Genomic DNA, 15,705 nt, shown 5'->3' with positions numbered 1-15,705 from the left:
CTTGTATTTGATTTGAATTAGTATTTTTTCAAGTGTCGAAAGCAGTTTTCAATTCAAAATAGCAAAGTGTCGTCATTATCTTCCTTTCGTTTTTTAAGAGAAATTTGTTAGTACTGTCGCTTTGAAAAGATAATTCAGATTTGTACTTAGCATTCTTCTTGTCATTCACACATTAAGAAAGCTGAAAACAAATACATGCATGTGCATTTTCATTTAGACTACTTTTTGGTTTGATTTAGGATAGTGCATCTAGTGTGTGCTCTCTGCTCTATGTTGAAATAATATCGTCTCTCTTTCTTTAGTAGCTAGGATTTTCATTGAAAAAAGAAGATTAAACGATTTTTGAAATAATATCGTCTCTCTTTCTTTAGTAGCTAGGATTTTCATTGAAAAAAGAAGATTAAACGATTTTTGAAATAATATCGTCTCTCTTTCTTTAGTAGCTAGGATTTTCATTGAAAAAAGAAGATTAAACGATTTTTTATCATCTTAGATTGCATTTTAGGAATTATATATCTACATCACATGGTGAACCTGAAAGGCAAATTTCTTAAGAAAGATCAATTGTAAAATAAATTCAATGAACATAAAAACACTTTGGAACCTAACGCACAACATCTAGAAGTTTAGGCTAGAGACGTATTCCGGCGTCATAAAGCCTGGTAACTGTCGCTTTCACTGTTGGTTGGGTGATTCCTCCTCTTTGAGATGACAAGTGCCAGTACGGACTTGTGCTCCCATGTATCGTCGAGTATATATTGGGAGACCACAATAGGCTATATCCTTTATCCATAGGAAGCTGTGTCTGCCACCCTATCGATTGCAATGCACTAAACACAGCATTCGGGAAGATTGACTGCCGTACCGTAAAAAGTATTCTACAGTTTTTCGATTGGTTTGGTAATCCCTCTGTCTAGATTTCTAGAGTGGTCTCTTTCGTTCCTTTTTAGACTTCTTAAAGGAAAAGGTCCATCCGAGCACTTGTCACTTCAGGCTCATTAAAAATCGAAGGCGACTAGAGTCATCTTTTGTTTTTTCTCAACTCTTAAAAATTGAAAAAACAAGTTGTGTCAAAGCGTCTAAAATTTATTTTAATCGGAATAATATCACCATTCCCACGTTGGTATTAGGTTGAGGAAAATGGAGTCCACCAACCAAGGATTTCCCCTTGGAGGAAATCCTAGTCCTTTCTCCTCTTGGGGAGATGTTGGTGCACCTCATATGGCCACATTGTCACTTCTAGGATTGACGATTGGCTTGCCAATATGGCTCTTCTCAACCTCCATCGTTCAGAACACTGTGATTCCTGAACAATCGAGTCAAAAACTGGATGATACTAAAGTTACCCCCCAACCTTCTACTTCATCCGATTCTCCCTCTCCTTCTTCTTCTTCGCTTGATAAAGCTGGTAAGGCCAAAAATCAAGTAACTAAGAAGGAGAAGAAGGGGAAGGAGAAGAAAGAGAAGAAGAAGAAGGAGTCGAAGGCAAAAAGGGATAACCGGGCATCATCTAGTGAAAATGTGCACACTACACCTTCAAAGCCTAAATCTCCATGTGTCATTTGCAAAGGAGACCACTATCATTGAGATTGTCCTTCCATCCCTCGAATATTAAGGGACTAGTCTCCTCGTTTGCATAATCCAGTGTCATCAACCTCTGAAGATCATGTTGAAAGTACACCATCAACTAGTGAAAGCGAAGCATTTGGACAGAAAAAGAAATGTAAATTTCCTTGTAAATTGTGTGAAGGCGATCACATTGTCCACCGTTGTCCCTTCCTAGACGAAGCTAAAAGAGTCTTGGATGACCGTCCTGCTTCACCACTAAAACTTCCCCCTGGATACAAGAAACTCTTATCGAGTCCATCACTAGTTGAAAATCTGACCGACACGCCATTGTGGTTGGTCGAAGCATCTGCCATTGAAGATAAACCCTCTGAATCCATACCAGACGAAAGTCAAAAGGTTGAGGCGGTAGTGGACCCGGTCTTGTCTTCGGAAGGTCCATCTTCAGATGAAACAATCACCGAAGAGAATGGGAACAACATTGTTCAAATTCTTTTCATAAACACAGACTCCAAAGAACATGGGGGCAGTCTACCCATTCCTTTACCACAGGAAGGAAGTTCGTCAGAGTCATATCGGGTCGTCTATTCGGTCCCACCTCCAAGCAACCTAGTAATTTCCTTCGATTGGAATCTACTGGGAAGACCCTAGCTACCGGCTAATGTACCATTCAGAATCATTGTACAAGCTTACAAAATGATCATGGTCGATACCATCATAGATGAAGGGGCTTCTGTGAGTATCCTTCCCTCAACTACTTGGGAAGCGCTTGGCTCACCATTGCTTCTGCCTGAGGTGAGAAATCTAACAGGCTTCGACAAAGGAACCAGTTGACCATTAGGGATCCTTCCTAATGTGCCCATAACGTTGAGGAGGAAAATCGTTTACATGAACGTAATGGTAGTCCGAGGACCTATAGATTATAATCTACTCCTTGGACGCAACTATATTTATAGCATGGGAGCCATTTTCTCCTCACTCTTTAGAGTAGTGTGTTTTCCGCATGAAGGCCGAGTGGTCAAGCTTGTAGACCAGCTTTCGTTCCCCGGCTCACACATAGCTAATAGTCAAATGCCATCCCTAAATGGTATTTTCATGCAAGGAATGTCTCATCAACCTCCAGTCCATCCCCCTGAAGAGGGCGAGTGATTCGCGAGGACATGACTGAAACCCAGGGGGCATGCACCCTGGTTTGTTTCGGCAGAAAAACCTTGGGTATAGGGTAGGTTTCCATGGAGGATATATGACTAGTCTAACACACCCGTCCGTTTAGGAAAATGGGATTAGACTCAAATAAGATTCCCTCGTCAAATTTATGTGAGTGGAGGCAACCGCGCCACTCACCTTTGTCTATTTCGGTAGACATCGCCAAGGGAGCATTTTGTCTGCAAAGCAGATGGAGAGCTTTCATATGGTAGCCTGGAAACTCTATTTCGCTATACCTGGGGGCATGCAAACCTTTTTGCGTGCAAGCGAAGAGCGAAAATTTATTTTCTTAGTTTATAGTTTCTCAACCCTTTAAACTCGTAGGATTGGTCGTTCCTAGCTTGCATAATGAAAGGATCCGGAGAAAAGTTTCGAATGGTGCAAGCTCCCTAAAAATTGAACCTATCGATGAGACATCCTTATTATATGACTGGCACGAGCAGTTTTTATGCGAAGTTCAAGCTCGTTAAAAATTAAACCTTAGCAATGAGCAAACGTTCCCCCAGAGTTTAAGCTCATTAGAAAATGAACCAATTTCCGGTAAATAACCATTGTTGAATGCATTATCATCAACTTTTGAGCCTTGGTCATGTTCTCATCATCACCTCCACTCTGTTTTAGCTGATCATTCACTTCCATTTGATTGTTTACCCCTTTTGAGGAACAACTGCGAAGAGTGATCCTGTTAACCATCCTTGTGACACTGTCGTGATTGGAAAATTCCAAACCTTACCTGGAATCAGCTGCTACCCGAAATTATCACCCGTTCCTCAAAAAACGAGTCTCCTTTAAGCTCTTTTCACTGACTCGTAAAATATGAAAAGATTGCCGAGCAATTGGCCTCTCCAGCTCGTTAAAGCGATCGGAAGTGTTATCCCTCATCTAGATTTTAATATTTTTGGACCTGAGGGATTATTACACAAAAATATCGAGCACTTGTTTTGTTCGGCTCGTTAAAATTACTGAAAATTCATCCCTTTCGTATTATTTTATACTTTTTCAGACTTAAGGGATTATATGAAGAAAAAGGATTATTGGAGATTCCTTTACATCCCTTTCAAAATCTCTAAAATTGAAAAGGACCGAGTTATATTTGTCATTAAACTCGTTAAAACCGAATAGCGACAAACTTGTCCATACAGACAAGAACGAGTTTCACTGTCGCTAGGCTCGTTAAAATATAGCGACGGGTTTGCCTGAAGGGAAAATTATAGAACAAGCATATGTTATCCTCCTCAAGCTTGAAAAAAATAAAGAGGTACTGGTCAGCAATGACTAGGGAAAAATTGGGAAGAAAACTTGAAGAAAATTTATTGGTAGCAAGTCGCTCTTGAACATGACACTTTCGCTCTGCATCCAAGTCGGGTTGGGTTGTTCCGTTCACCGGTCATATCACCATTGGTCCACCGCGCCATCCATATTTGGGGTTCACGCTACCAATCCATGCTAGTGTCACTAGTATGTTCAAGAGAAGTCACTCAGAGAATTCACCTGTGTCTCATCTGCTGCAATACATTCACGCTCCATTCTTTCATGACCGCCACCCTAAACCCTGTATCATCAGATCATTTTCACCTCCAAAAATCATTTACTCTGTTCCATGTCGTAGATGTGGGATTCATTAAGGCCCTCCTACGATGGGTTGCTTCTTGTCGACGTCAGCTCATTATCCGAGAAGTCGACTTAGGAACAACCCTTTCAGTACTTTGAAGCTTTCATGCCTTAATGGCAAGTTTCTCACTTCCGGCGACAGGTTTACATCAACGGCCTTCGACCGAAAGATTTTGCATGGTGTTCGACACCAAGTCCTTTTTCACACCACATGAATTGTACTGTAGTACCTTGAGGGTCATCATCATCATCGATGATTCCTCTCACGCTTGTTAACAGCTTACATCATTGGCTGGTAATCAGGCGATGTCTTTCCATGTTCGACTCCAGAACATCTTTCACATGGATCGACTTGTACTCCGAGTGAAGATTGGACGAGTTTGAAGACCCCGGATCTAGTTTCATCCATCCGGGCTGCGATATATTTAGGAAAATAAAGACATCAAATGTACATTGTTGCTACACAGATGATCATCCGAATCAAAGGATGATGACTCTATCAGAATCATTAGTCTCCCGCACAGACGATTGTCTGTCTTATGTACATGAAAATGAATTTATAAAGTTGAGCATGGGAATGCCCGCCTCAGCTAGATCATGAAAAATATTATGAAGATAATGTATTGCATTGTATCTTATTACAGTTCACCTTCCAGCTCGAAAAAACTTCGGATCCTCATGATAAAGCATTTCACCAGACATCGAAAGATTAACGACCTCATGCTTTAGGGGGCAACTGTTATAGACATTTTTGGGTACTGCAACCCCAATCATACATGTCCATAAACCTAGGGCTCCTAAGTCCCTAAAAGTGTTGTTCCATACCCTAAAAGAACAAGGTTAGCTGATTACATCATCTCCCAGAAGTTCTCCACAGGAAACTGCTCAGAACTGGTCAAAACTGGACCATACAGGTTACTCAGTGCTAAGGGTGCGATGCATCCCACCTGCCCAGTGTGAAAGGTGCGATGCATACAGTTTGCGAGGTGGATGATCATAGAATCTTCCATAAACTTCTCCTATGACACTTGCCTCTCTGAATTCATCTAGGGATGAGTAAGAGATCATCAATCTCCAAGTGGAATTAAGAACTATCAGAGAGAGGACACTAATCAAAATCCTAGAAGCTGACTCACCCCCCTGCAATCATCTATATATGGATCCCTCATCCCAGAGATCCAAAGGTTGGAATTTTGTATCTTGTAAGGAAGTGTTGTTGATTTCTTGGTGGAACATCATAGTGTTGGGTGATCTAAGCTTTTCATGAGGTGAAAGAAGGGCTTTCATGTTGGAGGATGATGCTAGGTCAGAACAATTGGTTGTAATACTCTTTGCTATTCTTGATATTAATAAAGCTATTCAAGTTTTCCTCCACTTTATTGTATGTTTGATGATATATGAATTTGTGTGGTCAATATATATCTGGTCCTATATTGTTTATGATTGCAGATCTCTGTTCTTCGATAGTATTATGTTGCTTTGATCCCACAGGTGTTCTTTGAAGCTGGGTAGACGAAGGAGAAGCGATAAGGATCTGTCAAAAGGGAGAGGAACCGAGCAAGGAACCAAGCGCAAGACTGAGGTTGGTGTCCTTCATTCCCCTCTCATCTACTTCTCATAAAGGAAAATGAAAGTAGTTTTAGTTTGTTTGTTTCTAAGATAGCTACCAGTCTTAATGGGATTAGCAGCTCCGAGTGGACACTAGATTTCCTGATAACAGGACTAAATACCATGGACCAACCATAAGATTTTCCACATGCGTGATTTTCTCTACGTGAAAGTGTGTGTACTTTACATCCGCACGTTTTGTTCAGAGAACCTGCGTACATGTCTGCAGCTTTTGCTCAGTGCACCTACGTATGTCCGCAACTTTGTGAATAGGAACCTGCGGGTATCTCATTTTCTACTATTTTGAGAGCCTGAACTTGTGATCTTCACTTTGAGTGAGTTTCCATCAAGGACAACACTTATGTCATTGAGCCAAACCTGTGTCATAATGGCAACATGGTGTCCATTGACAAGCATGGGGATGGCTTCATTATCAATGGTTCTAATCAGAACTAAACCATTGTCATTTCATTTCTTCACAATGTAGGGTCCCAGCCATCTTGTCCTTAGCTTGCCTTTGAAATATTTGTATCTTGAATCATAGAGTAGTGCCTAATCTCCCTCTTGGAATTGTTTCTCCTTGATATTTTTGTCATGCCATATCTTTCTCTGAAGCTGAACTACCTCTGTATGGAGAAGGGCCTGCAATCTATGTTCATCAAATCCATTGTGCTGAAGTAATCTTTCTTTCTATGCATGGATGAGGTATAGGTCTAGCTAAGCTACCATCCTTAGGGTATTGAATTCAAATTCTATTAACAGCAAAGCCTTCTTCCCATAGACCAGCTCATAGGTCGTGAACCCTGTGGTGGTCTTCCATGTTGTGTTGTAGTCCAAGTGGCCTTAACTAATCTATCCACCTAGTCTTTTCTACTGTTGCTCACTACCTTGGTCAAGATCCCTTCCAATGCTCTGTTAGTGACCTCCACCTGCCCATTTTCTTGTGGATGGTAAGGGGTCAAAGTCCTGTGCTTGATTCTATGATGTGTGAGCAGGTATTCAATCAAATTGGAAGTGAAATGACTGCCTTGATCTGTGACCAACTCTCTTGGATACCCAAACTTATAGAATATGTTTTCTCTCAAAAACTTAGCTACTTTTTACTCTGTCACTTCTTTGATTGCTTTTGTCTCTACCCACTTTATTAGGTAATCGGTGCACACAATGATGTATTCTTTCTACTTTGAAGGAGGGCTGATAGGACCCACAATGTCCATGCCCCACTTCTCAAATGACTCAAAATTCATTTGAGGTTGCACAGGCATATCATCCTTTGGAGTAGGTTCCCCATCCTCTGACACCAATCACACTGGCCGGTATATCTCCTCACATCCTGATGAAGAGTGGGCCAGTAGTAGCCTGCTTGCAATATCTTGAAGGCAGTTCTTTTGCTACAAAATGACCTCCACAAGGCCCATCATGACAGGTCAAGAGGATGTCAAAGACTTCCTCCTCCCTGACACATCTTCTCAAGATCTGATCTGGGCCATGTTTGAAGAGATTTCCCCCAATCCAGGTGAAAGGGGCACTTTTCCTTACTATCTTGCTCTTCTCTTTTGAGGACATGTGCGGTGGGAACTGTGCCGAAACCAAGTAGTTTGCTATATCAACAAACCATGGGGATAGTACTGAGATAGCAAATAGGTGTTCATCTGGAATTTGGTCATCCACCATTCCTTCTTCACCTGCAAGCAAATTTACTCTAGACAAAAAGTCAGCAACAACATTTTCTTTACCAGGCTTATCAATAATGGTAAAATCAAACTGCTGTAGTAAAATCAACCATCTAATAATGTGAGCATTTACATCTGGTTTGTTCATTAAATATCTAATCGCAACATGATCAGTGTGCACAAATGTTTGATATCCTGTGATATAATGTCTGAATTTGTTTAGGGAATGCACGACAGCTAGGAGTTCCTTCTCGGTCACTGTATAGTTTAACTCTGCCTTTGACAAGTTTTTACTTATAAAGCATATTGCATAAGGTAATTTTTCATCAATTTGTCTTAAGGCTATTCCTATTTCTTTGTTCGAGGCATCTATGTGAATGTGGAAAGGTAGGGCCCAGTTTGGGCCTCTCAGAATTGGGGCAGTCACGAGCTTGCTCTTTAAGGTATCTAGGGCTTCTTGACAGTTTTCTGACCATATGAACTTGACATCTTTGCCTAAGAGGCCAAACAAAGGAGAGGCTAGCTTGCTGAAATATTTAATGAATCTCCTGTAATACCCATCTAAGCCTAGGAAACTTCTGACATCTCTCACCTTTTGAGGAGGTGGGACCCTTTGGATGATGGCAATTTTTTTGGGGTCCACCTACAGTCCTTGTTGAGATATTGCATGACCTAGCACGGTCCCTTCAGTCATCAAGAACTCAAGTTTTTCTAGACTAAGGGACAGGTTCATCTCAATACACTTATCCAAAACTTTTCCTAAGTTAGACAAAGCTTCCTGAAAGTTAGAGCCATACAAAGTAAAATCATCCATGTATATTTCTACTGCATCATGAACCAGTTCAAAAAATATACTCAATACTGCTCTTTGGAAAGTGGCTGGAGTGTTGCACAAACCAAAAGGAAGGACCCGGTATGCAAAGGTACCCCAAGGACAAGTAAAAGTGGTCTTATATTGGTCTTCCAGGCTGATTTGAATCCAATTGTACCCACTAAACCCATCTAGGAAAGAGAAAAACTGTTTCCCTACCAGACTGTCTACCACTTGATCTATGAAAGGTAAAGGAAAATGGTCCTTTTTAGTGGCTTTGTTCAATTCCCGATAGTCGACATAGATTCTCCACTTACCATTTTTCTTTAGCAATAGCACCAAAGGAGAGACCCATTCACTGTCAGAGATGGGATAGATGAATCCTGCATCAAGCAATTTCTGTTGTTCTTCCCTAACAATATCTTTAAGTGTTGGATTCATCCTCCTTTGAGGCTGCCTGACTGGCTTGCAATCCTCCTTGATGTATATATGATGAGTACATACTGAAGGGTGAACTCCATTCATCTCCTTATAACTCTAGATGATTTTTCCTGAATGGATGTAGCTTCGTGAAGGTAGTCCACATCGATCAACCATTCCTGAAATAAGAGGCAAAGACCATGGGCACTTCCTAAAATTCAAATGATTATGAGTGAAGATATACTACAAGCTTTGGTTCTCCATCTTGATCTTGAATTTGAAACCCACAAAATAAAGCCTCCATATCCTTAGAGCATGCACAACTACAACTATCTCTAGTTTGTGAGGGGCATAATTCACCTCGAGCGATCTAATCTTCCTCAAATTATAGGCAAGCGGTGCTCCTGGGAAGTGGATAGGGATGGATTGATTTTCAAGGTTCTTTCTGGGATGAACTCTATATTCTTAACACGGAGAGGAGTGGAGTCAGATGCACAAAGATCAGTTGAGGGGTTATTTTGGGTTTCTCTTACTATGTCCTCTAATGGTGATACATTGGGAGGTGGATTCTGAATCAGATTTTCAATCATATCATCCTCATCTTGTGGTTTCCCCCCATGGAAATTTCTAATGCACAAAGCGGTGTAGAATAGACTTCATTTTCATCTTCCTCCTCCAACCAGAGAGGTAGATCATGTTCTAGCAAGGGTTGGATAGGAGGATATAGGATTAACTGTTTGGACATGTGCCCATTCTTTATGGTTGTGTTCCTAGCTTAACAGTTGATGTAGGCATCAGCGGTAGCCAACCAGGGTCTTCTAAGAATGAGAGGATACCCAGTGAGCTTTGACTTTAGCTGGAGAACTAAAAAATCAACAAGGTACTCCTAAGAATCAATGGAGACCATCACATCTTCCACAATCCCATCAGGGATCACGGTGGAGCGGTCTGCTAGCTGTAGCACAGTCGTGGTCTTCCTCAAGGAGCCCTGGAGGTTGATTTTGAGCATTGTGTCCTTTGTCATCACATTAATGGCAGCTCCCAGATCAATCATGGTGTGTGGGATCATGGTGCCATTGATGGGGACATCAACTACTAGGCTTCCAGGGTCCAGATATTTTGGACAGATTACCTGCCCTAACATCAGGTCGGGAAGTTGCCCTATGACATTGATGGTTGGGGCATCTCTCTTGCACCTTCGTGGATGCCTAAAGCACTTCTCTTTGATCAACCTATTATATATAGGCACATATTTTATGGCTTGGAGAAGTGGTATCTTCACACATAAATGTTTCAATTCTCCCAGGAGTTTAGTTTCTTATGGGGTAGGATGGACTATCATGGATAGTCTCTCAGGAAAGGGTGGAATTGCTTTAGATTCACTTTCCTCTTTATCTTCCCCAACCTCCCTGGGTGGAGGCTGGCTATTTGGGAGAACTTTCCCAAAAGTTGATTTCCTGAATCTCCACAACATAAGTTGGGCATGATGGTTCCCCACTATACACTTGTTGAGCTTGTCTGTTGTTCGGGTTTGGATTTGGCTGGGTAGGAATTTGGGGTTGCTTTGGTGAAGCAGGAGGTAACGGTTATGGTTGGGTAGGTGGTGGAAGAAAAATAGCCAGAAGAGAGTTGTATTGGGGCCTCCACCCTTGATGAGGTGCATTCCACTGAGGTTGTGGCTGAGCATAGGATTGAAATGAATGGGTGGCTAGTTGGGCATGATATTGAGATGTGAAGGACCAAGGAGGAGGTGTGGACCAGGAAGGATGAGCAGGGGGGCCCCAAGAAGGTATGGAAGTGACTTGGTTGGGGTTGTAGTATGCTTGAGATATCCTTTGCATCCCCTGCTGGTATGGTCTAGGTCCATGCGGCCTCCTTTGGTTTATGTAATAGAGTTGTTCAGTGACTCCCTCAGCCCCTTGATATACAACTTTAAGTTTGGGCAAGGAAGGGCACTTATTTGTAGAATGATTCTCTTCACATACTGAACAAACCTCTATAGAGTTCAACGGCATTCATTCCTAGGATGCCTCCTGGTGCATCTAGGGCAAAAAATGGCCAAAGCCCTCTCTACTTCCTCTTGTTTCCTTTTGATATGTAAGGTATCCATTTGCATGGTAAGATTCAGCAACATCTCACTCTTGAAGTCTTCCAGCATGTTTCCAATTTCTCCTTTAATGGATGAGTTAGAGGAAGAGGTACTGGCTATGGGTTGACTCCCCCTACCTTTCTTTCTGGCTGCTCTAGAATGGTTTCTAAAAATAGTATTTATGTCCTCATAGGATTTTTGGTAAATGTCTCCCCCGGCCAATAGATGGAGGGTGTCTAAAAGATCTTCCCGAATTCCTCTGAGCAAGACCAACTTCAGAGACTCAAGGTCAAGTGTACACCCGACCCTTTTGTAACTAAGCTGGAACCTCTCTTCATAGTCTTCCCGAGACTGATCACTTCCTATAGTCATTCGAAAAATCTCTTCTTTAGTATCTTTTGACCTACAATAGTCTCGATACTTGTTGTTAAAGGCTTGATGCATCTGAGCCCAAGTTGTGATGCTATTTCTAGGTAATCCCATGAACCAGCGTAGTGTAGCATCCTTGAGAGTATAAGGGAACAATTTCAACTTTTTCTCATCTTTTGCATAGTCATAGGTTCGACAGATAACATCAAACTCGAACAAAAAGGTGTCAGGATCTTCTGTAGTCAGACCATGGAAATGAGGTAGGGAGGAAGGGCTTATATTCTTCATTTTGGTGTCCCCATTGGTCTCCTGAATGGGAAAGGTACCCTCTATTCTCTCTCCATTCCCTCTATCATTTTTGTGTTCAGCCATTGGCTCCAAATGAATGTTTTCTTCTTCTTCTTCCCCTATAGGTTCTTCAAATATGTCTTGCTGTTCACCTAAGGGTTCTTCTTGATCACAGCCACCGAAGAAGAGAGAAGGCTGGCTGTGTGAAGCAGTGGGGGTGTTGGGCAAAAATTTTCTTGAGTTATCTCTATTCCTACGAGGCATGAAAGGAAATCATTTTTGGTTGGTTTTTGTTTCTTTCTTCCCCACACTAATAGTACCTGCAAAACTGAAATTGATTGAACAAAATAAATTGCAACTAACTGAAATGAACTTGCTGAAATGAAATTTGCAGAATTGAAGAGGAAAGAAAGGAAATGCAAAACTTGAAGGAAAATAAATGACTAGTCTACTCTTGTTGAAATGAAATTTGCAGAATTGAAAAGGAAATCAAGGAAATGCAGAACTAAAGGAAAAGAAAGGACTAGTCTACTTTTGCTGAAATAAACTATTAGCATAATGTTGCAATAAAAAATAGAAGAAAGCAGTAATCACATAATACTCTGACACTTCCTCAGAAACAGCACCAAAAAGTGGTGAGCACCAGTACTACAGCAATAATGCTGCAACTCCTGGGCTTCCTACTTTACTCTTATCAACCCGGTAGTTCGTAACAAACTTGGAAGCGTCGGTGTTGTATGCACAAGTACTAGTTCTTACTGCAGGTTGTCACTTGGTCAATCGGCACAAGTCCACTAGGAGCTCAAGGAAACTTCTATGGATTCTAGAAGAAGCTCTATGTGTGATGAAAGGAGAGAAATATTACTCTACAGATGCTACTCTAACTACAGAAAGGAGAAGGATCGAAATGTAAAGCAAACCTAGTAAACCCTAATTAACCAACTAATCCTACTTTTGTGGAAAGCACTATGAAAACCATGAAAGGAATACCATTACCTACTCAAGGAAGTAAACAACATCTAATTAAGCTATTTTTGGAAGTAAATAGGCAAAAAACATCTTTCTGGATTTTTATGTGAATTTGACATGCCTGTAATTTATTTTGTGTGAATGTGGCAGCGAATAGGTGGCTTTGGAGGGTGGATTTGTGACTTGAGAGGATGTAGGATGGGTCCTAGGAGGTCTTTGGTGGCCTTCTAGAGGCTTTTCCCACACTTAGCCTTCAAAATAAAGCCTACAGGAAAATCTATAGGAGGACACAGAAGATATACAAGAGGAAAACAAGGCCACTATAGGAGGCCTATAGGAGGAGGCCGAGAGCAGTTTTCACTGTTTTGAAGGTGTGAGAGTGGGTGGAAAAGGTAGATGAAGGTTGGAATGAGGTGTTAGGGTGCCTAAGGTCTACCATGAATCACCGAGAGAGAGGAAGATGATTGGGTTTGCTCAAGGAGAGAGGAAGAAGTTCTATGGAAATGTAGGAAACTAAGGTAGAATTGAGGTGAGGTTTGGGCAACCTGTAGGGCATGGATCAGATGGAGGATGTGATAGATGATAAGATAGCCTACTGCAAGAATATATATTTTGTAAAGGAACTGATATTCAACCAATAAGATCAAGTGAGCAATGAAATGAGTGCATCTAGAAAAACAGAGTTTTGCATCAAAATAGTCTAAACTATGATCTATGAAAGGAAATGCTGAAAATTTTTGCAATAAAGGAAAGCATGAAATAAGACTATTGCAAATAAATAAATGAGCATGATTAAGAAGATCTGAAGAAAAGAAAAACTGAACTATTCACCTACTAAAAAGCTGCAACCACTAGAAGTCCTATGAATGAGGAAAATCTGTGTTTTTGTGGCAGCAAGAGGGTCTTTGCCTCAAGTCATGGTCCCAAAGGGAGGAAGAGAGGCCAAGGCACTGTTGCTAGCCTTTTGAATCTTCTCTTTATCACTACTTAATCTACTATAGAAAGCACAAATGGAAGCAAACTACTGAATCATCAATAGCAACCTATTCTTAACCATAAAAGAAATACATCTAACAGCAACCTAATCTACAAACTGAAATAAACATACAAATACAAGTAAAGAGGAGCTTGGTTGCTTGGATTGGGACCTAACCCAAGAGCTTCAGCCCTCTGAGGTAAATTAGTGCTAGCTCAAAAAAGATTCCATCTTTATTTCCAAAACAATACCAAGATTACATGAAACTGTCACAAAATAATAAGCTCGAAGTTGGAGCAGAGTTTACATAAGCAAAAATCCAACAAAAATACAAGCCTCATGAGGCCCTAGGCCTCTCTACTTATACAAATGAAGCTACCAATAGCTTCCTTAAAATCAGGGAGGCTTGGCTCCCAAAACTCGAGATAATCATCAGTCATCCTCCACTTGCTCGGTTGCCTTCTAGTGCATGATTTGGCTGCTTGTACTACGATATGAATGAAGGGGAATTCAAAGTGAGGAGTAATAAATGAGGGGGATTCCCTCCTATAAGTCCTCTCCTTTGTCCGCTTTGAGTTATTACTGCCATTTGTCCACTAGATCCTTGACTTTGACCTCAAAATTCATCAATAATCTGCATTAAACACATGTTAGACCACATCGCATCATAACTAACTCAAATCACTCTATAAGCATAAATATAATCAGAAAATCTTACAATAAGCTAAGAGAATGATTGATTTGACTAGGTTAGGAGGTAAAATGAGCCCATATAACTACCCATTTATGAGGCTCATTAATGTTGTAAAACATAAATTATGTTAACATACTAAGGGGAAGAGAGAAACCTTTCAGATACCTACTGAGTAGATTCTGCATTGTTGTCATTGGACAAACCAGCAACAAAGTTTAAGTCCAGCACACTAAGATTTGAATATGCCATCAATTTGGCCATTCCTTGACCCTTTATCAACTTAGTAGGCTTAATCCCCACTTCATACTCTAGAATTGTTGCTATCCATCTACCCCTTCGACCTTCAGGATCACACAGTGTTAAAATGTTGTGAGGCTGTGTTAAAATTTCCTTCACAGCAACATTTGGAACATAGGAAACCACATGGGAATGGAGCACATAAACTCTAAAATCATTCAAAGCCTTTACCAATGCATATGATTGTTTCTCCATAATGTTATACTTGAGGGAGGAATCTCTCAAACCTCTACTAAAAAAGGATATGAGCTTCTCATTACTTTGTTGATTTTTCTGTGTGAGGGCTGCTACAATAGTGTGTTTAGATCCAAAAGAAAAAATGATAAAATTTTCAGCATAATCTGGACTTGCCAAAACAGGAGAAGTAGCTAAAGCCTTTTTAATATCTTCAAAATATTTATTAGTTTCAACAGTTCATCTGATTTCACTTTCCTTCCTTAGCATGTCAGTCAATTTCTTATAATTTTTACTAAATTGGGAATGAACCTCCTCAAAAAGTCAACTCGGCCCAAAAATGATTGCACCTCCTTTTCACTCCCAAGGATATCAATTTTCTGAATTGCAGCCACTGCATTTGGATCAATTTTGATTCCAAATTTTGAGATGATATGCCTGAGCAACTTGTCCTCCTCCATTGCAAAATGGTACTTCTTTGGGTTCAAGGATATGCGATAGCTCTTGCACTCCTCAAAACCTTGTCTCAAATGTTTCAAGTGGTCAAAATCAGAATAAGAAAAAATAGTGATATCATTAAGATAAATGATAATAAACTTATCATTTTCATCGATGAATGCAATATCCATGGCCCTCTGAAAAGTGGCCCCTGCATTCATCAGCCCAAAGGGAATTTTGGCATACATGAAGGCACCCAGGAAGTGATGAAAGTTTCCTTTACTTGATCATCAGGATGCACCAAGATCTAATTATACCCTGAAAAACCATCAAGCATGGACATCCTTCTTGATCCCACCACCTTCTGCAATATATGGTCCATCTTAGGCAAGGGGTAATTGTCCTTAAGAGAGACCTTGCTGAGATTTTTGAAGGCTACATGAAGTCTTGTTTTCTTCCTCACAGGTAACAAATTGGCCAATTATTTTGAAAATCTAAGGGGGACAATAATATTTG

Source organism: Pinus tabuliformis, chromosome 3_1 (genome assembly GCF_031772625.1).
Source record: "Pinus tabuliformis cultivar Carrire ecotype Pingquan chromosome 3_1, CPIR1, whole genome shotgun sequence".
In the NCBI taxonomy this organism is placed as follows: Eukaryota; Viridiplantae; Streptophyta; class Pinopsida; order Pinales; family Pinaceae; genus Pinus; species Pinus tabuliformis.
This window is presented reverse-complemented; position numbering follows the sequence as displayed.